The 26,068-nt window shown below is 39.6% G+C and overlaps 1 long non-coding RNA gene across 1 annotated transcript; it reads right to left on the bottom strand.

Moving 5' to 3' along the window:
• Positions 1-7,386: 7,386 nt before the first annotated feature.
• Positions 7,387-17,670, bottom strand: LOC132210620 (uncharacterized). The gene is made up of 3 exons (XR_009446757.1): positions 17,358-17,670; positions 10,896-10,993; positions 7,387-7,458 (listed from the first exon to the last, which is right to left on the bottom strand). It is a non-coding gene; the product is annotated as an uncharacterized LOC132210620 (long non-coding RNA).
• Between the last annotated feature and the right edge of the window lie 8,398 nt (positions 17,671-26,068).

Genomic DNA, 26,068 nt, shown 5'->3' with positions numbered 1-26,068 from the left:
GGAATTCAACTAACTAGGTTATTCTGAGAATGAACACAAACTATTCATGGTCTTTGTTCTATGCTAGAACTTTTCAAAAATTCAATATCTTTAAGCCAGCATGGTTTTGTGCATGGGAAATTGTGTGTCACAAACTTGAGTTTTTTGAGGAAGTAACCAAGAAGATTGATAAGAGCAGAGCAGTAGATGTTGTTTAACATTCATCAAGCCTTTGACAAGGTTGTGCATGATGGGCTAGTTAACAAAGTTAGATCGCATGGGATTCGGCAGGGCTTGCCAATTGAATACAAAATTGGCTTTATAGTAAGAGAGAGAGGATGGCAGTGGACGGTTGTTTTTTGTACTGGCGGCCTGTGACCAGCAATGTTCCACAGAACTGTTATTGAGTCCACTTCTGTCTGTCATTTATATAAATGAATTGGATGAGAATTTAGGAGGCATGGTTAGTTCATTTGCTGACGACACCGAAATGTGTGGCACAGTGCACAGTAAAGAAGATTATCTGAGATTTCAAGGAGATCTTGATCAATTGGGTCAATGTGCTCAGGAGTAGCAGATGGAGTTTAATTTGGATAAATAAAGGTATTGCATTTTGGTAAACAACAGCAAAATTTATACAATACTGGGCCCCCAGATAGTGTGGTAGAACAGAGAGACCTAGGGGTTCAAGTACGTAATTCTTTAACATTTGCTTCCCATGTGGGGTGGTTAAGAAGGCATTCAGCATGCTTACCTTCATTGCTCACACCTTTGAGTGTAGGAGCTGGAACGTCATGATGGGATTGCACATGGCATTGATGAGGCCCCTTCTGGAGTACTATACGCATCTCTGGTCACCCTGTTGTTGGAAGAATATGTTTAAATTGGAAAGGGTTCAGTAATGATTTGCCAGGATGTTGCAGGAATGGAGGACTGAGGTATAAAATTGGGTTGGATAGGCTAATATTTTTTTCACTGGACCACAGGAGGTTGAGGTTTTATAAAGCTTATAGAGGCTTATGAAATCATGAGAGGCATAGATAAGTTAAATGGATATGTTATTTTCCCCAGGGTGAGAAGTTCAAAACTAGAGACATTTTTTAAGGTGAGAGGAGAAAGATTTTAAAAAAACACAAGGGACAACTATTTTACACAGACAGTGGTTAGTGTGTGGAATGAACTGCCAGAAGAAGTGATGGATGCAGGTCCAGTTACACGTGAATAGGAAAGGTTTGGAGGGATATAGGTCAAATGGAGGTAAGTGGGACTAGTTTAGTTTGGGAACATGATCAGCATGGACAAGTTGGACTGAAAGGTTTGTTCCCATGGTCTATGGCCCTATAACTGCGTGAACATCAGTTCAGAAATCTTCATACTAATTGTTTGCTTTACTCTGGTATGCCAGATTTTTAATCATGGAAGGATGTCAGTACACAGTAGTGCCATCAGTAATCAGTAAAGATAATTTCAACTTGCTGTTTCTTAAATTTTGGCTTTCAACTGAACAGTACGCCTATTTCTTAAAAAGTGATCTTTGAACACATATCGAAGATAAGCCCAAGATATTATCATTGCTGTAATTTCATTGTGATTCATTCACAGAACTAGTCAGACTATTACAATTCTATGCTCCAAAAAAAATCATAAAATGTGCAAACTCAACTGTATCTAAGACAGCAAATGTCTCTAAATAGTTAAGCTAGTGCATTATGTGACACAAGAGACTGAGAGTTCTGAAAGATTTCATTAAAAAGTTTACATATGGATTTGCATCAAAATTGGAAGCATGAAATATTTTCTTCATCTTCTTAATCACAAGAGAGCCATCATTCACTCTCTCCTTACCAATTGTATCCATATTCCTGGGAGAGGGGAAGGAAGGGCAACCTATATCACGAGATGAAATAGTATACAATGTTATTTGAAACTGAGATGATGTTGTAGTTAAGCACTTAAACAAGATTTGAGGATTCTCAAAACAATATTTGGAATGAGATAAGAAACAGATCACATGAAGGGGAACATATTGGCCTACGTTGAAGATTAGCTAGCTAACAGGAAACTGTCAGGTGACATAAATGGGTATTTTCCTGACTGGTAAGATGTGATGAGTACTGTGCTACAGGGCTCAGTCCTGGGGCTTCAATTTTTTTACTATATATGTAAACGATTTTGATGAAGGAACTGAAAGTATAGTTGTTGGATTTGGTGCTGGCAAAAAGGTATGTAGAAAACTGAGTTGTAAAGCAGACATAAGGAAGCCACAAAGGGATATAGATAAGTTGTGGGTGGGCACCAACCTAACAAGTGGAGTAAGAGATGAGAAGGAAGAGGTATCATTTGGACGGAAAAAGAACAAGAATCATGTTACATATATAGTGAGAGGTTGCACAGTTCTGAGATGCAGAGGGATCTTGGTGTTGTGAGATGAAGTGTCTGCATCATACATGTTTTTAAGAAAAAATATTTTTAAGCTTGGATTTTGAACTTTGAGTTAGTAACATACAGGTTGTCTATGTGTCTGAAGTTAATAATTAACTAGGAAGTATTTCTGCAGTCATGGTGATTTATTTTAAAAGTTTTTGCAGCCTAATGTATCTGTGTTTATTTTAGGATTTTATGACTTAGCAGGGTGAGCCATCCTGCTTTAAGGTTTTTGAATCTAGAATGGAAAATCCTTTATTGTCACGTGTACTTCAGTACAGGAGCACAGTGAAAAGTTTTTACAATGGCTGCCTTCTAATGGTGCCATGTTAGGTACAAGTACTGAGTACATAAATTGGATATAAAGGAGGGATAAAAAGAAAAGCAGTAGCATTACTAACAGTGTCTAAAAACTTATTTCGAAATAAGACTGTTCTAACATAGTTAAAAAATTGACATTACAATCTGGTAAGGAATTTCAAATAGCAGCAGCTCAGCACATGGTCTGACCACCCAGGCCAGGCCCTAGTCCAACAACAGCCCCGCTCTACTCCAAGCCTCCAGTCCATTCTGCACCACCAATCAGCTACACCAAGGCGAGTTGCACTGCTCCAGGACTTGCCTCCCCACATGCTTCTCCAGGACGGCTAAAATGAGAGAAAAGAAAGAAAAACAACAATGGAGCAGGAGTGCACTGGGCGGAGAGCCATACTCTGCCACCATCTTGCCAGAACATGCTGGTGAGCCAAGTATTGTTAGAAATTTCTCAAATTTCAGGAAAGCAGACATTGTTTAGACGGATGCAGGCTTTTGTTTTAGTTTTACATTGTTTTGTTTCAGTTCTGTGAAGTATTTGAATGAAGATGCATATATAGTACAGTGATCCTGAGAAGAGGAGAAAATAGTAAACTGGGTTACTTTAGAGTAGGAGTTAGTGATAGTTCCAGTCTAGAGGCTTTGGAATAAAACCCTGAATCAATGTCTGTGAATAAAGAAACAGAGTTAACAAAATAGATAATAAAATGTGAGGCTGGATGAACACAGCAGGCCAAGCAGCATCTTCGGAGCACAAAAGCTGATGTTTCGGGCCTAGACCCTTCATCAGAGAGGGGGATGGGGTGAGGGTTCTGCAATAAATAGGGAGAGACGGGGAGGCGGACCGAAGATGGAGAGAAAAGAAGATAGGTGGAGACCTGGTTTGCTTCAGGACATGGTCGAGCAGTTTCAAGGCCGAAGAGATTACAGGAGAGTTGCAATGGGAGAGAGATTCCCTGAGGTTGGTCCGGAGGGAGGAGGGTAACTTCTTCAGGTTAGGCATCCCTGGAAAATAGATGTATGTTCTGGACTCAGGACACTGGTGCAAGGATGGTTTAGTGTCCCTACAGTATTGATGAGAAACGTCCAATGCATGTTTTGTGTGCCAGGCTAATTCGTATTGAAGATGTGGGCTTACTTCCAATTAAGGGTGACGGACGGGCGTCCTGGAGGGGAGGTCCCAGCAGAGACGGGCACTGCTAATGTAAGTAAGAAAGAGAAAACCTGTTGCAAGTTGAAGGTGCCCTCGCAAAACGACTGAAACATATTTCAATAAAAAGCTGGTTGAGAGAGCGCCATTGAAGAGGAGGAAGCGCCTTGGCCAGCAACTACAGATGTAACGATGTTTTAGTCACAATTGTGGGAGTGGGAAGGAACAGGGTGGAAAGAGGCAGTTAAGAAGCTATACAAAGTCTTGCCCCTGCCTCATTCTGCAAACAGGATACCTTCACACTTAATTTAACATTCAGTCAAACTCTAGGGGCCAACTTGCTAACTAGAAAATTTCATATGTCAGTGAGATCTCCATTAGCCAAATTAGGCTATCTTCTTCATTATTAGAGCACTATAGGGTGCAGTACATGGTATATTTCAATTGAGAAAAAATAATTCCTTCAAATATGTTACATTTTAATGCCAAAACGAGCCGCAGTGTGTTTGGACCTGATGAGGTATGAAAACTTTAACACTTTCAGACTCTACTCCAGTCAGTCCATTTCTATATTTAACAGAGGTGACAGCAAGTTATCTGCTTACACCCAGGAGATGGCTTGGCCATTTAAATGTTAAAGTTAGGCTGGCACCCTCCCATTTAACCTTCTCTGTTACTTTACCCCCTGCTAGCTGTGGTCTGGTAGGCCTCATGACATCAGACAGCTGAAGGAAGGGCAGGGTAGATTTGTTGTGTTGGTTAACAGCACTGTGTGTGTGCCAAGAAGATCAAGAGGTGATCTCTTACCCCTGATCCTGCCCTCTCGATTTGAATGAGACATCCCCTATCAGATTCTCGCTATACAAAAGATCCTTGAGATGGGGGAATGAATACCTCCCCCTTAGGATTGGCACTGAGACCCCACATCATGCCATGATCCAAGTAGGAGGTGGGGATTTATTACACATGGCTGCTGAATCTTCCCTGCCTCAATGGACACCAATCCTGTCAACTGGGTGAATTTACGGGTTGGAATCCTAACAAAAAGAGCTCACTCTGTCGAGTTCAAACTCTGCAGCATCTCTGTCCAAAGCTTAACACTCACCCCTCCCTACCTTTACCAGTTGCTCCTCATCCCACTGTCAATATCAGGATTGTTGAGTCTACTTCTTGACACAACACTTACGAACGGATCTGAAGGTTTTGCCAAAGGCACAGAAGAGATTTACCAGAAAAATTCCCAGGATGAGTGATTACAGTTAAGATGCTAGCCTGGAGAAGTTGTTGTAATTATGCTATTGTATTCTGATTTGAAATAACATTAAGGAACCTGTAAGTTCTGATTAGATGGCACCAGTATGAAACTCAGTTAGCTTAACATAACACTTTCTCTCCACAAACGTTGGCTGATCTTCTGAACGTTTTTTGCTTTCATTTCAAATTTCCAGGCAGTATCTGCAGCATTTTGCTTCTGCATTTTCGCAAGTGTTCAACTTAATATTTATTTTTCAAACAACTCCATTAAAATACAGTTTGATTAATTGTCTATCCTATTACTATCAGTAGGACTTTGCGATTTGCAAATTGGCTGCTTTCCTTTTGCAGCAGGAGCAGCACTTAAAAGAAACAATTCATTAGCCATGAGGCACTTTGAGCTCTCCTTATATGAAAGACAGCAAATTAATTGAAGTTTTTTTTTCTCCTTTCCCTCACAAGGCAATGTTGAACATGATGAGTAATAGAAGAATATTTAGTGATGGCACAATTATATTATCAATGGAAAGTAGAGCATTTTCGAAATCAGCATAGAAGATAACAAGGGTTATTGTCCTGTGCAGGCAAAGACACCAGTCCAGCAAATTTCTAACTATTTCCCAACCTAGGGCAATACAGGGTGTATGCGTGACTTATGAATATGAAATTAATCATTAATCATATTATTTTCAGTTGCTTATGTTAAGTAAATCATAGCCATTCATGAGGCCTAACTTGGTGATGTACAATCATTCTCTATTTTCACTAAAACATGCAGCAAAGGAAACAAATTTATGCAGAAATATCTTTGTTACAATGTCAAGAATTGGAACCTCAATTTTAGGAGTTAGATCGAAATGTTGTTTATGTTAATAATATTGATCACAAGTTCATTTTCACTAATGAAGGATTAAGTTGCAGGGATGTAAAATTATTTTCTGGTCTTGGCTTTTAAAAGCCTACAATCCCCAGATAACGGATGGTGGGAAATTTTAGTGAGCTGTCTTACGGCCGCCGTTAAGCTGTTCACTATTACACAATGTTCTTATGTTGAGTGCATCCAGAGCTGTCTGCAAATACGTGAGGTTATTATTCAATAAAGCTCCAGTGTGCCTTATTGAGCCGATATTGCAGCTGTTTGGAGTTTCTCAAAAACATCTCTCTCACCGACCAGATAGTTAGGAACTGTTGATTTTGGAGGGAAAATGTCCCTTCAAAAATTGCCTGAAATATGCTCTCAAACTAAAGTTACATTATAAAAAGTTCACAAAAACGGAGTCAGTAGTTAAGCTGATTGGCGGGAAATGAAAACCAGTTCTAACCATAAAAGATTTAATTTTGAAGAAACATGCCTTACCAGTAAATGGATTATCTGTATTTAAAAAAAACACTTTGCACTGGAAAATCTTGTTAGTGAGATTTAAATGTACCACCTATTTTGAGAGGCAAGTAAAGAAGAAAAAATTATACTTTGTAATTTAGAAATGTTGTGTTGCGGTGGCAATGTTCCTACCTCTGGGCTAGGAGAACCAGGTTCAAGTCCCAACAACTCTAGGGGTGATTAGTAACATCTGCAAGGAAGTTAATTAGAAAATAATTTCTGGATTTGAGATAGTTTATTTTTTGGAAAAGATTGAGAAGCTGGGAAATGAATGCATGTCCTGAAAAGCCCAGCTATCCATACTTCATTGACCAAAAGGTCTTCAAGTTAATTTGCAAATTGCAACTTTAATGTCATCCAAACATGTCCGGAAGTCCAAAGGTGTGCACGTTAAGTGGATTGGCCATAGCAACTTATCACATAGTGTCCATGGATGTGCAGACTAAGTGCACTAGCCATGCTAAAGATGGGATTATGGGGATAGGGTGGGGGAGGTGGTTTGGGTGGGTGCTCTTCAGATGTTTGGTGCAGATCCGATGGGCTGAATGGCCTCTTTTCCATGCTGTAGGGATTCTGTGCTTCCATGAAAGAGAGAACAGAACCAGATGCTATAGGGCTCCAAACAGTCAGGGTGGGATAGAATTTCAAAGGAGAAGGTAAAATAAAAAAAATTTCCTAAGATATTTCATAAGTGTATTCAGGGCAAAAGGATTACCAGGAAAAGGGGAGGTTTTAGAAGGGACCAAGTGAAACTCAGCATTTTGAACTGGAACATGTGAATGAGATTTAAATTAGTACTTTCCATCAGTATTTACTGTAGAGAAGGATAATACAAGTGTAGAAATCGGGAAAGGGCAGTTGTGATACTCTTGATCATACTAGCCTTGAGAGAGAGGAGGGATAAGCAGTTTACGTCGATAAATTCCCAGGACTAGATGAGGTGCATCCAAGGCTGCTGTGGGAGAGAAAAAAAGAGATTACATAAGCTGTGGCCACACCTCCATTTCCCACCCACTAACCTCTTCCCACCTCCTTGACCTGTCCATCCTCCCCACCTCTCCACCCACACTCTCCTCTCCACCTATCTTCTCCTCTATCCATCTTCAGTCTGCCTCCCCCTCTCTCCCTATTTATTTCAGAACCCTCTCCCTATCCCCCTTTTATAATGAAGGGTCTAGGCCCGAAACGTCAGCTTTTGTGCTCCTAAGATGCTGCTTGGCCTGTTGTGTTCATCCAGCCCCACACTTTGTTATCTTGGATTCTCCAGCATCTGCAGCTCTCATTATCTCTGCGCTCAACACTAACTTTTATATCCTCTCTGGCCACAGGACGTGCGCCAGAGGAATGGAGGACAGCTAATGTAGTGCCATTATTTGAGAAATGTGGTAGGGATAAACCAGGAAACTATAAACCAGTGAGTCTCACATCAGTGGCTAAGAAACCATTGGCAATATTTCTGAAGAACAGAATTAGTCTCTAATTGGACAGGCATGATGAATCAAGAATGATCAGAATGGCTTTATAGTAGGATATCATGGCAAACAAATTTGATTACATTTTTGGGTGGTTTATGAGGTGTTTAAATTAGTACTTTCCATCAGCCTTCACTGTAGAGAAGGATAATACAAGTGTAGAAATCGGTGGGTAGTGCAGTTGATGTAGTCTACATGGAATCAATAAAACTTCACAAAGTCTCACATGGGAAACTAGTTAAGAAGATAAGAAGCCGTGGGATAGAGGACAATTTGGAAAATTGGATTAAAAACTGACTTAGTAGCAGGAGGCAGAGGGCAAGGGCACAGGTTGTTTTTGTGATTGGAAACCTGTATGCAGTGACATACCACAGGATTCAGTGTTGGGTCCCATGTTGTTTGTTTTTTTACATTAATGTAGATATGAATGTAGGAGTTATGAACAGTAGGTTCACTGATGACTCAGAAACCCAGTCGTGTGGTAAATAGTAAGAAGGAAACTCCTAGACCACAAGTCAATAACAGATGGGATGGTCAGATGGGCAAAATAGTGACAAATGGAACTTAATCCTGGAAAGTGAGGCAATGCCTTTCGGAATGGCAAACAAAACAAGGGAATATACAATCAATGGTAAGAGCCTGGGAAGTATAGATGCTAATGTTGCAGTAGCAGAAATAGACTTATCCTGGTGGAGCTGAGGGGATCATTGACCTTCTTGTGGCAATGCCAGCCATTTCTTCATATTGTGGAGAGCGCAGTGACTAAGATGATGACCTTGTATCAGCTTCAATAGTCTGGTGGCCTGGCTTCCTCTGCCAATCCTATGGGAAGAGTATGCCCCTTCACAGCACCAGCTCCTCCATCAGGGCCTCCATGTCTCTGTCAGATTATTGCAGCCCCATCATCCAATTCAACATCCCCTGACTGAATGTGTCTCACCAAACAGAACAGCTTCAGAATGCCAATGCTTATCCAGGTGCTAGAAGCCATTTTAATATTCTTTCCGCAGAAATCGGCTGAGTAGATAGTTGTTCCAGGAATGGCACTTGGTAAGATGGGATTGGAACTGGGTAGGAGGGATGCCACAGGAGTGGTCCATAAAGATTAAGGACCTCAGGAATGTGCAAAAGGTGAATGGTAGATCATTAATGAGGCATGTTTGGTAAGATACAGAGGGAAATCTCGCTAGACCTTACGGCTAAAAACCTTGCAAAAAACTTGATGGAACTGATACTTTGCCAAAAAAAAGTACAATTCAACCATATGACTTTATGGCCGAAATGCCAAGTCTCCATTGGCTTAGATTTTCACTGCAGGTTTTTGTTAGTATGTAGAATTATTCTGGATATGATCACCCACCCCGTAGATTATGAGGGTATTCACTGCCATTGGCCGTCAAATTTTCTGTCACTTAATTACCCAACTCCCCTTTCTTCAATTTGTTTCTGTCCCTGGAGTTCGCCATTCCCCTTTTGCAAGAGGAGAAAGCAGAGAGCTGACAATGTAAGAAACAGCTTATGCAGGGAGGATGGATAATCAACATTTCTGGAAGGTTACTGTGAGGCAAGTAGAAACTGAGAGTATGTCGTTCTAATGGCAATGTGAGGATCTGCCTGGAGGGACAGGGATGAGGAGGAGCTACTTCGGAGATAGTAACTCATGTTTTTCAGAGGGGTACAGCAGGGGAGAATGCTGGAGAAATCAGAATGTAGGCATGGCACCTGGAAGTTTTAAGCTATTCACTTTTTGCCCATTCCTGAAGTCCTTAATTTTTATGGACCAATGTCTGAAAGTTCAAAAGACCAGGCCGTTGCTGCTCGGTTCCTCAGTCACTATGCCTACTTGGTTTTTTTCTTGTTAATTGGGAAACTTGAAAGCAGGGTAATATTGCTGTGACTGAGTTAAAGAACCTGGTAAAACTCACTTCTAACGAGTACCCAAAGCATTATAGACTGCACTACTGCATAAGGTTAAAATTTCACCTGAAAACACTAATCTATTCCATAGCCTGGATATTTACAATCAATGATACATTAATTAAAGGAATTAATCTAAAATATAGGTCATCAATTTGCAGTAGTCTTAAAAATCCAATCTTATTTTACTAAATACTTAACTCTAACCAAGAATAATTCTGATTTAGAAGACAATGAATAAATATTAGAGCACGATTTTCCAGATGCCAAGAAACAAGAAGTAGTGGAGGAGCAGATTTAGGAATCGAAATGCAGAAATCATTACAATAAAATGAAAAGGTACAAGTAATTGAAAACCTCAGTAAAATTGTGACCTTTATTTACAAAGGCCTAAAAAGCTTTGTTGCAACTGTGCAAAGTTTTGGTTTGGTCCATCTGTAAACACGCAATTCAGGGTCTCAGGAAAGATATATTGACATTAGAAGGAGGCCTACTCAGTTTAAACAAAATGATGCAGGGGCTAATAAGGTTATATTATTGGCTCAGGTTGCATCGTTGAGCTTATATTTGCCAGAATATAGAAGTTTAGGGGTGATCTAATTGAAGAGTTTAAAAAACTTTTTTGGGCAGAAATTCAGTTATGTATGGATATTCACTGGGTTTTGAAAATTTGTTTATTAATGTTTCTTAATTTAGGTATTTCACAAAATGACATAGCCGCTCGAAAAATGGATTTAAAGTATTTTGCATGTTTTTTTTTCAATTTCCCTGCTGCTCACTGTTTGGTGGATTTAGTCATTTCTATTCAGTTCCAACATCTTGAAAACAATGTGGACTAGATTTTCGTGCTGATGAGGAATAAATGTTAGAAAAACCATTCGCATCCAATATTATGATTTTACCTTTATTGAATCAAACGAAACATAAACAGCCACAAATTTTGTATATTGTGAATTGTGTTGCCATATATTAACTGCACCTTCTCTTTTACATTCAAACTGACCTGCTGAATATTTCCAACACTTGCTGTTCCGATGTCTATTAATTGCTCTGCTTCGATCAGAGTGCAGGAGATGATATGTCCACCCAGACATTTATTTCCTTTGGAAGAGGAAGGAAACAAAAATCAATGAAATGCTGAATTATTTGAAGAAAAATGATGGTTGGAGTAGGGAAATCGAGTGCCACAATGAGGTAGACACCAACTTTTTACCTCTGGGACCGCAGATCAAATTCAACTCCAACCAATTTGATTGAAAACTTCTCATATGCACTAAAAGCATATGGGAAATCTATCTGGACAGCTTAAATTGAGTTTGAAGTGGGCACTGCCCTGTAGCATGGTGTGTTGTTAATTAAACATCATGTGGTACATTCACTCAAACAAAAATCACAGGATGACTGGTGTTAGGAATTAAAAAATAATATCACATAGTTGTTAGTTTTACTACTGCACTAGGAAATTCAAATTCTAAGTTGGTAAATTGTGAAACTGAATTCTAAAAATGTACTAGTTTTGGGTTTGGTTGGAATAATGCAAGGGATCCTGTTGCTGCCATTGGTCTGGGCTACATGACTTATTCTTATACATGAGAGATTGCCAGCCCCGACAAAAATAATGGGGCTTGTAATGTCATGGAAATGTCATTTGACTAATCATTCAAGAGTTCCAGCTTAATGTTCTGGAGACACAGGATCAAATCCTACCACAGCAGCTGGTGAAACTTAAATTCAATTCATAAACCCGGAACACGAATCTACTTTCAGTATGATGACTATGAATCTATCAGATTGTTGTAAAAAAACAGTCAGGGAAGGAAATCTGACACCCTTATCTGATCTGGCCTACATCTGACTTCAGACCCAAAGCAATGTGATTGATTCTTAGAGCCCCTAAGAAGTCATCCAGTTCAAGGGCAATTAGAGGCCGGTAACAAATGCTGGCCTTCTCAGTGACACCCACATCCCATGAAGGAACCCAGAAAAAAAAATCTCTTCAGTTTGCAACTAGAAATAATATTGGGACCAGTATTAGGTTTATGCTGCAACTGGTTGTGCTATCTGAGACATCAATGTTGGTATGTTTTCTGATCCTTAACAGTTAAATTTCTTCCCATAATGAAGATAACTTTGCAGGATTCTATGTAAGCCAAAAAAATCATTTAAAATCAAAATTGAATCCTTTTCTTAAAATGAGGATGTGATTTTATTACCTTAATGATAATAACTTACCTTGAAGATGAACAGGACTGAAGAAAGATAACTCCCCTAAGGTACATATTTGACCAAAATTTAAAACATCCTAAATCAAGTATTTTAGCTTTTGTGCTTCTGAGATGCTGCTTGGCCTGCTGTGTTCATCCAGCCTCACACTTTGTTATCTTGGATTCTCCAGCATCTGCAGTTCCCATTATCTCTAAATCAAGTATTAATCAACTTGAAGTATCAGTTTCAAAGGCAGGTAAAATTAAGCAGAGATGGGTATTGAATTTTGTTAAACTTCAAAAAGAAACACTGCAATATTTAGTTGATGTCTCTCTGATTAAGGTAAAGCAGCAACGTCAATTGTGATTGAAATGTGAAACTTTGAAACTAGTCAAACACAAGCGACCAGACTTTGCACAAGTCATTACAGTGGAACTGGTAATGTTCGCCATAAAGACTGTACTGAAACTGATATCAGCTTCTGGAATCTGTTTAGTTAAGTACAAAAATTGTTGCTACTGATTGTACACTCCAGCAGGGCACTGTTCAAGTCGTCCAGGATGCAATCAATTCAAAATTGATGAACTACGGAGAATTATTGTTCTTACACACTTGTGGAAAGATTTCTTGCATGGTAGGGGTCCCAACTGAGGGAGGATTAATTGAACAAAGATGGGTCCCAACATGATTAGCTGTGGCTGTATGTTCTCAACAGCACCCTGACAGCAGTGGCCAGGACTGGGACTACAAACATTCCCAGACTCAAGGTTCTGGATTCTGAAACAAGGTAGAAAGGAGAAGGGTTGGTCGGTTGTGGGGGTACCAGGAGATGGAGAGATGAGTAGCTTAGTACAGGGACTGTCGGTGACACCCTGGGGGAGTGGGTGGGGGTCTTGGTGGAGGGAGTGGGGCAGAGGTAAAGTGGAAGGGCATAGTGGAAGGGGTCGGGATTTGTGAAGGTCTCAGAATTGGAGAGAGGGGCCTTGAGGGTGAAAAGTCCCCCTCTTCTAGCCCACAGACCAGCAGGGTGATCTACTAAGCTTACACCCCTGCACCTGAACTCCTTCTCCTGGCTTCAACAATGAGGACAGATGGGAAATTTCCCTTTAATGGCTTATAATTTGCCACTAAATGGCATCAATCTTTATGAAGGCTGGTAGGCCAGACAAAGCCTTATCTGCTTTCACTGACCCCACACTTTACAGATCAGGAACAGAAGGGTGGACAGAGAGCTATTTGAAAAAAAATTATGACTCCTCAACCCTGCAAACCTAACAGTGGGGACCACAAAATTCTTTACTTATTTTTTTCTGTCAAAAACTGAGGAAGTTGCAGGATGTTGTATACTCTATACTGTTTTTAATGGTATACGAAGTTCACACTTACTGTTAAACTCCCTGGCTGCTAAATATTAAGTTTCTTCATTGTAAAAAACACCAGCTTTTAAAAGTGATAGTTCTTTGTTTATGATACTTTGTATTCTGTATTAATCCCCTGTGTATTTCCCAATTACTCACGTAGTTATCTACATGCTTCAAAATTAGAAGTGAAATGATTTGCTGATTGTTGCTTCTTGATTTTCTGTCTGTAAAGTAAGATAAAGATAAAATCACCACCGTCTCAGAGGATCATAGGGCTGTTCTCTCATCAGACAGAGGTGACTAATGGTGGTTTAATCTGAGTGTCACCATGCCTCAGGCAAGGAGAGAGGCTGAGAAGAAGTGTCCTTTATTATAAGCTTAGCAGGAAATGAACTTATGTTGTTGTGTTATGCTGCATTGCTAACTATCCAACTGACCCGTCTGTCATTCAATGCACCAGGCTACTCATACTCATTGGCTATTTACATCTACATGATTATGCCAATGCTATTGGACACCAGGACTTTGACTTCCTGTGCAGATTCAAACTGACATAGAAATCTACACCACCAATGACCAGATTATTGTGGGTGGCTTTCCTCAATGTCAACAATGAATGCTGTTGTTTCACCACTGACCCCAAAATTCAGCCTACTACTTCTGAGATATGAAAGTTCATCCTACTTTATTTCAGATCTGTTTCTTGAGCACAAAAGGTGCTGACAATTTTTATCACCAGTGACCTTCCATCAATTATAAGATCAGAAATGAGGACATTCACTGACGACCGCAAAATGTTCACCACCATTTGTGACTTCTCAGATACTGAAACTGTTTGTGTCTGGTGTACTATTAATTTTGGGGCAATGTCACTTTAGATCCTCGACATGCAAATGAAGCAAGTATCTGAATGTCGTGACATGGCTGCAGAGTCCAGGCTCACTGCTGTGCTGCACGAAAGGACCAGGCTACGTCAGTGATTACTCTATTCTGTATCCATTAGTGTTGATGTAAATACGTCTATTATTGAAATTCAAACCTACGCATTTGTGTTACATTTAGAAAACTTACAAAAATATCATTACGTGGTGTACATTTGAGATTGCTTCTCTTATTAACAGAACAAAAGAGAAACCAGCCTTACAAGCTTGAAGGGGACGTGTAGAAACAGCCATAAAGAAGTACCACAGTACAGACTACGAACAAAATAAGGTTTTTTCAAAAGCAGAGTGTACCTCCACACAGGCCAGCTCTATGTACCTAGTCTGTTGAAATATTATTTCGTTGAGCATCTATCAAGATTAGCCCTGTGCGAACTATGAAAATGTGCATCTAAATTCAAAGGAGACAGAAAGATGCATACCAAATACCCCAATTGGTTGGGAACAGATCTCCTGTCCAATTTCATCATTTGAAAGAAAGTGTGAAGCTATGCTTCATGGACCAAGTAGTTGCAGGACTGGTTAAGCAAGCCATCAAAATACGGACATTCATGGATAATGTGGGGTTACAGGCACTACACCTTGAGTTTATCTAAGGCAGACCAGAAAGATCCAATAAAGATATGGAAAGTCCTAGAAGATTAACTGCATTTAAGAGTCAACTTTACAATTCATTGCCTAAAACTGATAAACCACCAACAAAGACCACAGGAACCAACAGATCAATTTATCAATTTAGATGCTGCAACAAGGCAAAGTGTGCAACTTTCAGGGGATGAACTGTCAGAGCAGATCAGGAAGTTGGTGATTGCCTGAACACTTTGAGAAGTGCTCCAAAAATATTATTGGAAGAAAAGTCACAACATTGATTCATTAAAGCAGATTCCAGAAAATTCTTTGTATCTAGACAACAGTATCTGCAAGCAAACAGTATAGACACTGCAGCCAAAACACGAAAAGAACAAACCAGCCATGTGGCTAGTACAGTCTGTGGCATTGACAGCAAAGCTGTTGTGCATCTGTGCAAGATCTGTGGAAGGCATGCAGATAACATTAAGCCTTACCTTTGCAAGAAATCTACCCTCAATGATATAGCCAGAGGCTACAGCAAGGCAATACCAAACTGTGGCCAGTAATGCAATCCAGCAGCAGCAGCAGCAAGGAATGCATCAGTGACCTGCATAAACATAAGCAACAAATAAAGTTCACAGCAAGGCAAACTTATGTCAAGGCCCAGAATTAAACAACTTCTAACTGGAAAATGAACAAGGTTTTTACACTGTGAATATAACATGTGGTGACATGAGTCAGTACACAAAAAGATTTTGCAACAATTAATACTTTTGTCCAAAGAAGCCAAGCAAATGAACATACAAGCAAGACCTGGACAATCCAGGCTTAGTCTGATAGGTGGCAAGTTTCATGAGTGACACACAAGTGCAGCCAATCACCATCTATAACAAGAGAGAATCTAAGCATCTTCACTTGACATTCAAAGACAACACCCCAACCATCAGGAAAATGTGAATGAGACAGTAAGTTGTAACAACTGGTGTTCCTGCTTGTGAGGAGGTTATGATGAGCATTTGATGAAAAGTCATTTTGCCTGAAAGTTTAACTTGGGTCCTCTCCAAAGATGGTAGCTGGCCTGTTGATTACTTTCAAATTTTTTTCCATCCTTATTCCAGATTTCCAGCATCTGCTGTATTTATTTCTATATTTGTGTTTAAATAATGTTTAATTGCTTTCTACTCATATTTGATCAAGTGTCAGAAAAAATTTGCACAACCATATTTCCTTCTTCAGCAATTGTCTCCATCAACCTACTTCAGGTGGTTTCCGTTGCAATTTCACACTGTGTTATATTTCCCTACAACTACGTGAAAATACAGTCATAATCTTTGCATGATAGTCTGGGCTTTCAGCCATGCTGCCTTGGCAGTGAAAGTTTAGTTTATTAAATGATTTCCTTCACAGCTGTTAATTGACCTGCTGAGTATTTTGAATGTATTTGTTTTTACTTTGGATTTCTAGCTACTGCAAAATTTTCCTTTTGTGCAATAATGGTTACCTTGATAACTTCTTAAAAGACAGCCAAGTTTTATTGAAGAGACTTCTAGCCTGGTACGTCAACAGGAAAAAAGGGAGGCAGAAAAATATTGAGGAGTTGAGTTAGTGATGTCACAACTTAACTGTAAGGACTGTGTGCTAATAATGTTGCCCTGTTGTTCCATAAGTTGTCACAAGGTAACTAAACCTTTGGTTATCACAGGGAAGTGACTTGAAATAAATTCTGGGATTTACATTTTAATCAATCGAAACCTGCATCTCCTTTCTAACAGATTAAAGATTTAACGGGGGGAGTCAGCCTGTCATTTTAGGCTTATTCAATACATTTATATCAGTTGTATGATCCTTTGATCTTTTACTTATAAATTTGGTGTCTTGGCACCTCTTCTATCAGTACACCTGAGGGAGAAACAACAGTCAGAAAGCCAATGTTTGCAAATAAACCTGTTGGAATACAAGCTGGTGTCATTTGATATTTAACCTAAAAACAATTCATATCAGATTTTGTCACAAACAGAAAATATCTCTATTTATTGCAACACACTTGAGCTAAGCAAAAATGAAACGAAGAAAGGATTTTTAATCTACTACTATGTAACTTAAAGTATATCCTTCAAGATCCTTAAATACATACATACTCAATCACAAATAAGACAGACAAAACACAAGAGGTTTCACACAGATACTATGGATAAAAAGAAAATAGACTGTGCAAACATAATTCTGGGTATCACAAGCCCAAAACACAAAGTTATTTTCTCACAATCTATTTGATTTTAGCAATGATAGCACAACGTTCTCTGTAGGTGCTGCCTGTTCCTCGACATGATACTTGATCGAGATGACCTACGCCTTTTCTTGTTTTAAATTGTTTTCTTTAAAACTTACTTGGGTTTTCTGCCTTTTATCCAAAGAGACACAGAGAAAGTTGGATGCTTTCTGGTTGCAGGCTCTGAATGTTTTTCTCTGCTGCCCCGAGCACTTACAGTTCTTTAACATTGTACAATACTACCAATCTGAAGGTGGTTATCGGGCAGAATTTCCCGAACAACAAAGATTCTTGGTGCCATTCAGACTCAATTTTTCCCTCTTACTGCTGCAGAGAGCAAAATTATTTTGCAACGATATGAAGCACTTGATTTGTTTTTTACATTGCAAAGCTCTCCTGGTATTTCGGGTATAGTTGTCCAATTTCCTTTCAGTTTACAGTTCCAGAAAAAAGCGTGTGGTCTCTTACACAGAAGAAACAAATTAGCTGTTTCAAGCTGAAAACAAGCTAAAACACAACTTTACGTTTCACTTCTTTCTGACAATGCTGACAAACTTAATATTCAAACAGTATTTGTCAGTCAAAGTAAATATTATGAAGTGGGAACACAGAAATAATATTTATTTGTCCTCAACCCTCAAAAACATGTGCAGAGTTAACCAAAAATAGTAACTGCAACAAATTTAAGGAATTAAAGAATTATAGAAGAGACACAAAACAACCCATTAGTTTATATTTTACTCTAAATTGCTCTTTGCAATTTGACAATTAGCATTTTAGTCATTAAGCTTATTATAATGTTGCTAATTAAGTTGAGTTTGCAATCATCGCTGAAGCATATTTGTTATTAGATCATTATGTATTTCTTTAGAGCCCATTTAAATTCATTGGATGAATGGCACTGCAAGCAGTGCAGCTGTGAAAAGATTTTTTTTGATTGCTGCAGCCAAGCTGTTAGTTCTGATTGTGGACAATCAAAGCCTGTGACCTCAATCACTTCATCGTTTGACACATCAGCCACATAATTTAATTCTCTTTGCTGGAATCTTAAATTAATCCAGGTACAATGATAAATGGTGCATCTTCTATGAAAGCAGGTTTTAGCCCCTCAATTGCTTTGTACCTGGAAGAAATACAATTCTACTGTGCTTGGCTTATACCTCAAATTCAGGCTACCTCAGGAAAACCTACAACTCTTCACCAAATACAATTTACAGAGTTTCAGGCTCAGTAATGGTAGAATCTATCTTCACTGATGTCTTCAAAAAGATCAATTCCACTTCAGTTTCAGACTTAATCTGGAATCTTCTCAAAGCGTATGCAATCCTGATTTGGAAATATATCGCCATTCCTTCACTGTCGCTCGGTCAAAATCCTGAAGTTCCCTCCCTAATGGCATTGTGAGCCAATCCACAGCAGTGACTACAGCAGTTCAAGAAGGAAGATCGCCACCAGCTTCTCAAGGTCAATGAGGGATGGCCAGCCAATGATGCTCATGAGTAAAAAAAAACACTGGAGCTTGGTTTTTCAAAAAAAATGCTCAAGAGGGAAATCAACACTAAAATGTTGAAATCCGGTGACTCATAATCCCATAGCACCTTGGATAGTTAGTAAACAGTAGTGCCTGTTCTCAACATCATCAGAAATGGGTGGTACAGTTTCCATTTCAAATCTGCTAGCTGAAAAACAACTTGGGTGCATGGTTGTCAGATTTTAAACAAAGGCTTTTAAAAATGTTTTGACTTTGCCTTTCATTTGAATAGAGACGGTCTTGCCACTTTAGCTACAAGGCTTAAGGGAACATACCTGCACTGCTGTTAGGTTGGAAAACAATCAGCAATTGGGGAAAGGGAAGCATTGTCGAGGGAACACACAAAAGAAGTTACGCTATCGCAATGTATGAATATAGCGAAGAGCTTGAATACAGTTTATACAAAGAAAGCACAAGGATGTGTTACTCATGATATTGAAAAAATCTGTGACAAACAACATTTATTCAGACACCCAAGTCTGTCTTTTCTGTGAAAGTGATAGCCCAACTTAATTTTTACACAACCAACTCTTCGCTGAGGATTGTGCCATATAATCCAGAAAGCCATTGGACATTTTTTTGGAGACTTGTTCATTTAATTTGGCTTTGTAGGCAATACAGCACAAAAATCTCAGTGCTATAGGGTCCTAGGGCACTTTTATAGATACACCTTGTATTAAAGGAATGCTCAAGTATAAACACCATATATGTAAATTTTACTTTAGATTGGAATGTGGACCGAATTGGGAGATGCACTTTTACCACAAAGGACTGAGGATGTAATTGCTGTATTTTTAAAAAGCATGTTCCTGAAACTCATTGTGTATGGTATTTTCATCGCTGCATTTTTCAAGCAGTGGAGTCAGATGTTTATAGATGGCCTGGCTCAAGGTGTTTGTGGGCAAAATGAGGTTTAGGAGTGCTTGCGCCACAGCAGTAATGTGCTAGCTCGAAGGCCCGGGTCTAAGTCCCACTTGCTCGAGAGTGTGCAATTACATCCCCAAACAGGTTGAGTCGAAAATATCTATGAAGTGAATTAGATGAAACTGACTGGGCTGCAAGAAACTGCAATTATGTTTCAATAGGGGTAGGCATGGAGTCAGGGAAGTTGTCTGAACCCTAATGTTGAACTTTTTTTTATGTATAACTTTACTTAGAGAGCCTAAACGTCCTCAGAATTTTGTCCAAAGGAATTGCTTGGATGCTCTGCACTTTCCCTCTGCCTGAACATAAAAGCTGTTGAGTCATGACCCAATGCAAGTACAGTATTGGCCCACTTACCATACAATTCCAATGGGTCAGGTTGGAGGTTACCAGGTAAGGGGATAACTTAGCTTCTGTTTATTAATGGCAGGAGTATAGTAGCCAAAATATGGCAACTTAATAAGCTGTATGTTTAAAATTAGCAATTTGACAAACAAAGCATATTTGTTCATGATGAATTAATTTGTTCCCTTTCTGCAGGTCCCATTTCATGTAAAATTACTATAGGCCTGCCGTTGCCAGTGTTTCCAAGATAATGCACGTTACAGTCTTGGATGTAAAAGGATCTCTTCAGATGATTTATACCCAAATTTATGATTTATTTGGCATCTTCTTGTTGGATGTTGCTCTATTAAATTTAGTCAGGTTGATGTCTTGATCAGATATAAACAAGTTAAGAGACATCTTTCAACTATGACTGTAAACTGGACAACCATATCAAGAAATCCAAACAACTGACCCTCTAGCACAGGGAAGAGGTGTTATTCATAATATCTGTCAGTCAAGTTAGATCTGCAAAATAGTTTGGCTTGCATGTTGAATTAATTGTAACCGAGAGTATGCAGTCTATGTTTGTGATACATTACTAAACAAGAACTGCACAGTAATTTATCGCTAATTTGGAAATGAATGGTTGATTATATCTCAAAGATAAATGTTTTGTTGGTCAGGAATAGGGATCTTTGTAGTTTTCACATTTCACAATGAATAATAAATTCACAATTAATGTGAATACATTATTGGTACTGAGTCCTGTTCACTTAACTGTTTCATGTTCAATAAATGTGCTTGTTACCTTTGGTGTTTTTAAAACACAGTAGCAAAACAATTTCTCTGCCCAATCTGTGGATCTATGACGCTAACCTGAAAATTGCATAGATAAAAGGTACACCTTGGTTCATACAGGGATGGTTGGAAGTGTCAGACGGTGCCCCGTACAAGAACATTTATTGTAAAAGCACAAAAAATTTGAACAGTGTTCTGCTTCTTTTAAACTGCCAAAGTGTAAGGGAACACTTTAACTGGCTATTTGGAATCCTGCTTTTACCGTAAACACATGCTCCAGTTATTGGCAATTTAATACAACAGATCTGAGTGCTTGTTGATAGTGTCCATCTGATAAAAAAAACTAAATCAGGAATTCTTTGAAAAAAAATTTGTGGATAAGCATTGGAAAGTAAGGAATTTGTGAAGAAGAATAAATTTCAGTTCTATACATTGGGATTTACACCACATTACGCCCTACACTTCAAATGTTATGAAAGAGTTGTGCGCTGCCAGGACACCAGCTTAGGGAGCAGTTAAACTAAAGTTGTGTCCACTTCTTCAGCAAGAATTAAAATTTTCCATGTTAAATGGTAGATGTGAGTAAACCGGTTGATGTGGTGTATATGGATTTCAGCAAGGCGTTCGATAAGGTCCCCCATAGTCAGCTATTGTACAAAATGCAGAGGAATGGGATGGTGGGAGATATAGCAGTTTGGATCGGAAATTGGCTTGCTGAAAGAAGACAGAGGGTGGTAGTTGATGGGAAATGTTCATCCTGGAGACCAGTTACTAGTGGTGTACCGCAAGGGTCGCTGTTGGGTCCACTGCTGTTTGTCATTTTTATAAATGACCTGGACGAGGGCGTAGAAGGATGGGTTAGTAAATTTGCAGATGACACTAAGGTCTGTGGAGTTGTGGATAGTGACGAAGGATGCTGTAGGTTGCAGAGAGACATAGATAAGCTGCAGAGCTGGGCTGAGAGGTGGCAAATGGGGTTTAATGCAGACAAGTGTGAGGTGATGTACTTTGGTAGGAGTAACCAGAATGCAAAGTACTGGGCTAATGGTAAGATTGTTGGTAGTGTAGACAAGCAGAGAGATCTCGGTGTCCATGTACACAGATCCTTGAAAGTTGCCACCCAGGTTGACAGGGTTGTTAAGAAGGCATACAGTGTTTTAGCTTTTATTAATAGAGGGATTGAGTTCCGGAACCAAGAGGTTATGCTGCAGCTGTACAAAACTCTGGTGCGGCCGCACTGGGAGTATTGCGTACAGTTCTGGTCACCGCATTATAAGAAGGATGTTGAAGCTTTGGAAAGGGTGCAGAGGAGATTTACTAGGATGTTGCCTGGTATGGAGGGAAGGCCTTACGAGGAAAGGCTGAGGGACTTGAGGCTGTTTTCATTAGAGAGAAGAAGGTTGAGAGGTGACTTAATTGAGACATAAAATAATCAGAGGGTCAGATAGGGTGGATAGGGAGAGCCTTTTTCCTAGGATGGTGACGGCGAGCACAAGGGGGCATAGCTTTAAATTGAAGGGTGAAAGATATAGGACAGATGTCAGAGGTAGTTTCTTTACTGAGAGAGTAGTAAGGGAATGGAACGCTTTGCCTGCAATGGTAGTAGATTCGCCAACTTTAGGTACATTTAAGTCGTCATTGGACAAGCATATGGACGTACATGGAATAGTGTAGGTTATATGGGCTTCAGATTGGTATGACAGGTTGGCACAACACCGAGGGCCGAAGGGCCTGTACTGTGCTGTAATGTTCTATGTTTTATGTTCTATGTTCTATCCTAGCAGGTATTTACCCCTCAACATACATCATTAGAGCAGATAACTTGATCACTATTTCAGAGCTGTTTATGGGACCTGGCTGTGTGAAAATTACTTACCACATTGTCACATTTCCCAAATAACAACAGTGCCAACATTTTTGAAAAAAACTCAATTGGCTGGGAAACAATGTGTAACAGGCTGAGACTGGGAAAGATGCTACAATGCAAGACTATTTATTTAATTCAATCAATATTGTCAGTGCCAACTCTCTGAAAGAGGTACCGTTCCCTGCTTTGTCTTAATAACCTTACCAAATATTTTGTTCTTCAGATGTTTTTTCACTTCTCTTTTGTATTGGATTCTGCCCATACCAGTGCTTGTTGTTAAGCATACCATATCCAATGTCACCCAGGCCTTCTAAGTTGTTAGAGAGAATATAATGAGGGTGGTACAGGAAGAGTTATCAGAAAGATATGGGTGCATAATAGGAGGTTGGAATATCTGCAATCTCAGGTGTGCAGGCATCACCACATTCACAGCCAGAACAAAGCAAAGGCTAGAGCAGTGTGGAGCTGGAGGAACACAGCAGGCCGGGAAGCATCAGAAGAGCAGGGAAGTTTATGTTACGGGTTGGGGCCCTTCTTCAGAAGTTTCTGACTCCAGCATCTACAGTTCTTGCTATCCCAAAGGCAAGAGTAGGCAACCTTTACCTTCACTCTCACCTACAATGTGAGCGCCAGAATGTGGCCTACTGAGGCTATGCTCACCAGGTCTTGTCTATGAGTCATAGAAAAACATTGAAATTTGCTACTGAGCTGCTTGACCAAACACAGGCCATCTTGAATTTGATGGATTCACTTTGAGCGTATCAGCAGCAGATGAAATGGCCTATGGTCAGTGACAATGCGCATGATTTCTCCTCAGTTTCCTCAGGGTCCCTTCTCCCTCTTCATGTGGTCACACCTTGCAACCCCCTGCCTACACACCCACCCCCCAACTCCCCTGCAAAAAAGGACAAAATGGAAGTGTGGGCCAAGGTTGCCTTAGGGAAGAGCAGCAGCAGGGATAGCATCACCTGGGGGGGGGTGGAGGGTTAAACTGCAAACAGTCAGGTATTGCATCTTTGGAAATTGGTCAAATATTCAACTCTCCGAGGCCCAAGGTAAATGAGGGAAGAAGTCAGGGAGTAAGACAGAGAGACGTTAGGGAGCGAGGGATTCTACGTAATGAAGTAAGGGAGATTATATGACGGATTGAAAGAGCCGGTATGAGGGAGTGAGTGAGGGCGTCTACGTGAGGGAGAGAATGAGGGAGTGCAAGTGAGGAAGTAAGGGAGCTTGCTGGAGGGAAGGAGTGAGGGCATCTGTGTGAGGGAGAGATAACAATTCTGAAGGAACATATCTGAGGGAGGAAATCAAAACAGAAAGTGCTGGTGAAATCCAAAAGGGCTGGTAGCATTTATGGAGAGCACAACAGAGTTACTGTCTCAGGCCCAATTGGTTAATGGGCTTGAAACACTAACCCTAGTCTGTCTCCACAGCTGCTACCAGACCTGCTGAGTTTCTTCAGCACTCCTTGTTTTAATTTCAGATCCCTGACATCAGCAATATGATTTCAATTGAGTGACTGAGTGAATCCAAGATGGAGTGAGTCAGTTAGAAGGAGGAAGGAAGGAGGAACTGAGAGACATAGCATTTGTGGCCCTAAGACTGCGAGTGAGCTAGATATACACATACCTTTGGATGACTCCTCCTCTTCCCTCTCCAAAACCCAACTCACAAAGTAGGCTGGGAGAGGAGGACAATTTGGGCTGAAGGCAACCTGCTTCCGAACCCTACTTTTGTAGGAATTCTGCTAATGAACGGCTCAGAACATGCATCATCAGAGGTGAAGGCATGATTAGTGTCAGCTAAACCCAAACCTGATCTCAGCCCTGGTCCTCACCCACGTCCCTTGTGATCAGGGCCCAGTCTGGCTGTTTCTTAAAAGAAAAGGCAAAGAAAGGTTTAATTACTAGCTCTGCTGCTTTCAATGGTCATTTTATTAATTACTTGTTTTTGAAATTATCATATTATTATGATTTTCTTTTTGAACATTATGCATGGGGTTGTACAAACTTTTGACTGAAATTCGTCCATCATGCAAACCTGAGCTAGTGACAACAGCAGGGTCAAGTCAAAAGCTGGTGACTCTTTACAACTGAGACAATATCCAACATATGGCTCTGAGCTTTAAGCCCTATCTTTCTTTTTTTCTGGTTCTCAAAACTATACAAAATAGCATTGGATCAGGACAACAGTTGAAAAACTTTTCACTATATTTCACTGTTTTTCTTACTGTAAAATACATAGCAATAAAATCATTCATTCGTTCATTCATTCAATCATTCAAATAGCAATTGGAAATACCAAGGCTGATAAAGGGAATGTACTGTTTCAAATAGCTTCTCTCAATGATAAACATCAAAGTTGGGCAAACAGTGAAATCCAGGTTAAATTAGCCACACAAAGGTATTACTAATGATTTAAGTAGTGTATGAAAATGTAAATACATCAGTATGAAGCCCAAGAACCATTTATTCCCATCATGAAGGTGGAGTATTGCAGTCTGGATTTGTGATTTGGAATCTGAAGAAAAAGAATGAGTGGAGGACAACATATTTTGAAATGTGGATATGACGGAGGATGTTCAGAATCAGCTAAATAGAAAGAGAAATGAGAGGGTTAGATCAAGAATAGAGCAGTCAGAGAGAGAAAGATAGCCAGATATGAATAACCTAGATGCTTTGTCCTGGTAACAACTTCAGAAGAAATCAAAGGTAGAAGCAGGAAAGGAAGAAGGAGAATCATATGGATGTTTAATGTTGACTGAGGGAGGTTTGACAAGAACCTGAGAAGAAGCATGATGCTCCCAATAGTCCCACTAGGGCAATGATGAAAATGTATGAATAATTCCAGATACTGACAACTCTCTGTTTTGAAATATTTAAGTCTGTCAGGACCTCCTCGTCTTTCCATCAAAATCATGATTTTTTTTCTTGGTTATATCACTTTCTGCAAAAGACGCGTTGCTCACATGTTCCTTTGCAAATACGTGGAGGAAGAAATCATCTAAAATATTTACCACAATTTACAATTTCAAATCCATTTCCTCCCTTTAGTGTTCTCAGCTTTTTTCTTGGATTGTCTTTAACCATTTCATTGTGAACCTGAATTAATTTTTAGCTTTCACCTGTTGCTTCTGTCACTATGCTTTTTTGTCCTGTGAGACATTTTGATCATCCCTTCCCCTTTCAGAAAGCAAAATTTACAGTTTTATTTCCCCTAAATGAACAAGGCTCACTGTTGTTCTCTATCAGTCCTTTCATTTTAAATTTTCCTCTATTTCTTTAAATTTAGTCCTTTTAAATTTAGTTGCCTGGTTCTTTATCTTTGGCATTTCATACTCCTAGCTTGTTATCAGTTTATAATTCAATGGTTATTGTCTGCCT

The sequence above is a fragment of the Stegostoma tigrinum genome, chromosome 16, assembly GCF_030684315.1.
Source record: "Stegostoma tigrinum isolate sSteTig4 chromosome 16, sSteTig4.hap1, whole genome shotgun sequence".
Taxonomy (NCBI): domain Eukaryota; kingdom Metazoa; phylum Chordata; class Chondrichthyes; order Orectolobiformes; family Stegostomatidae; genus Stegostoma; species Stegostoma tigrinum.
Note: the sequence above shows the minus strand (reverse complement) of the source record. Positions and strands in the feature narration are given on the sequence as shown.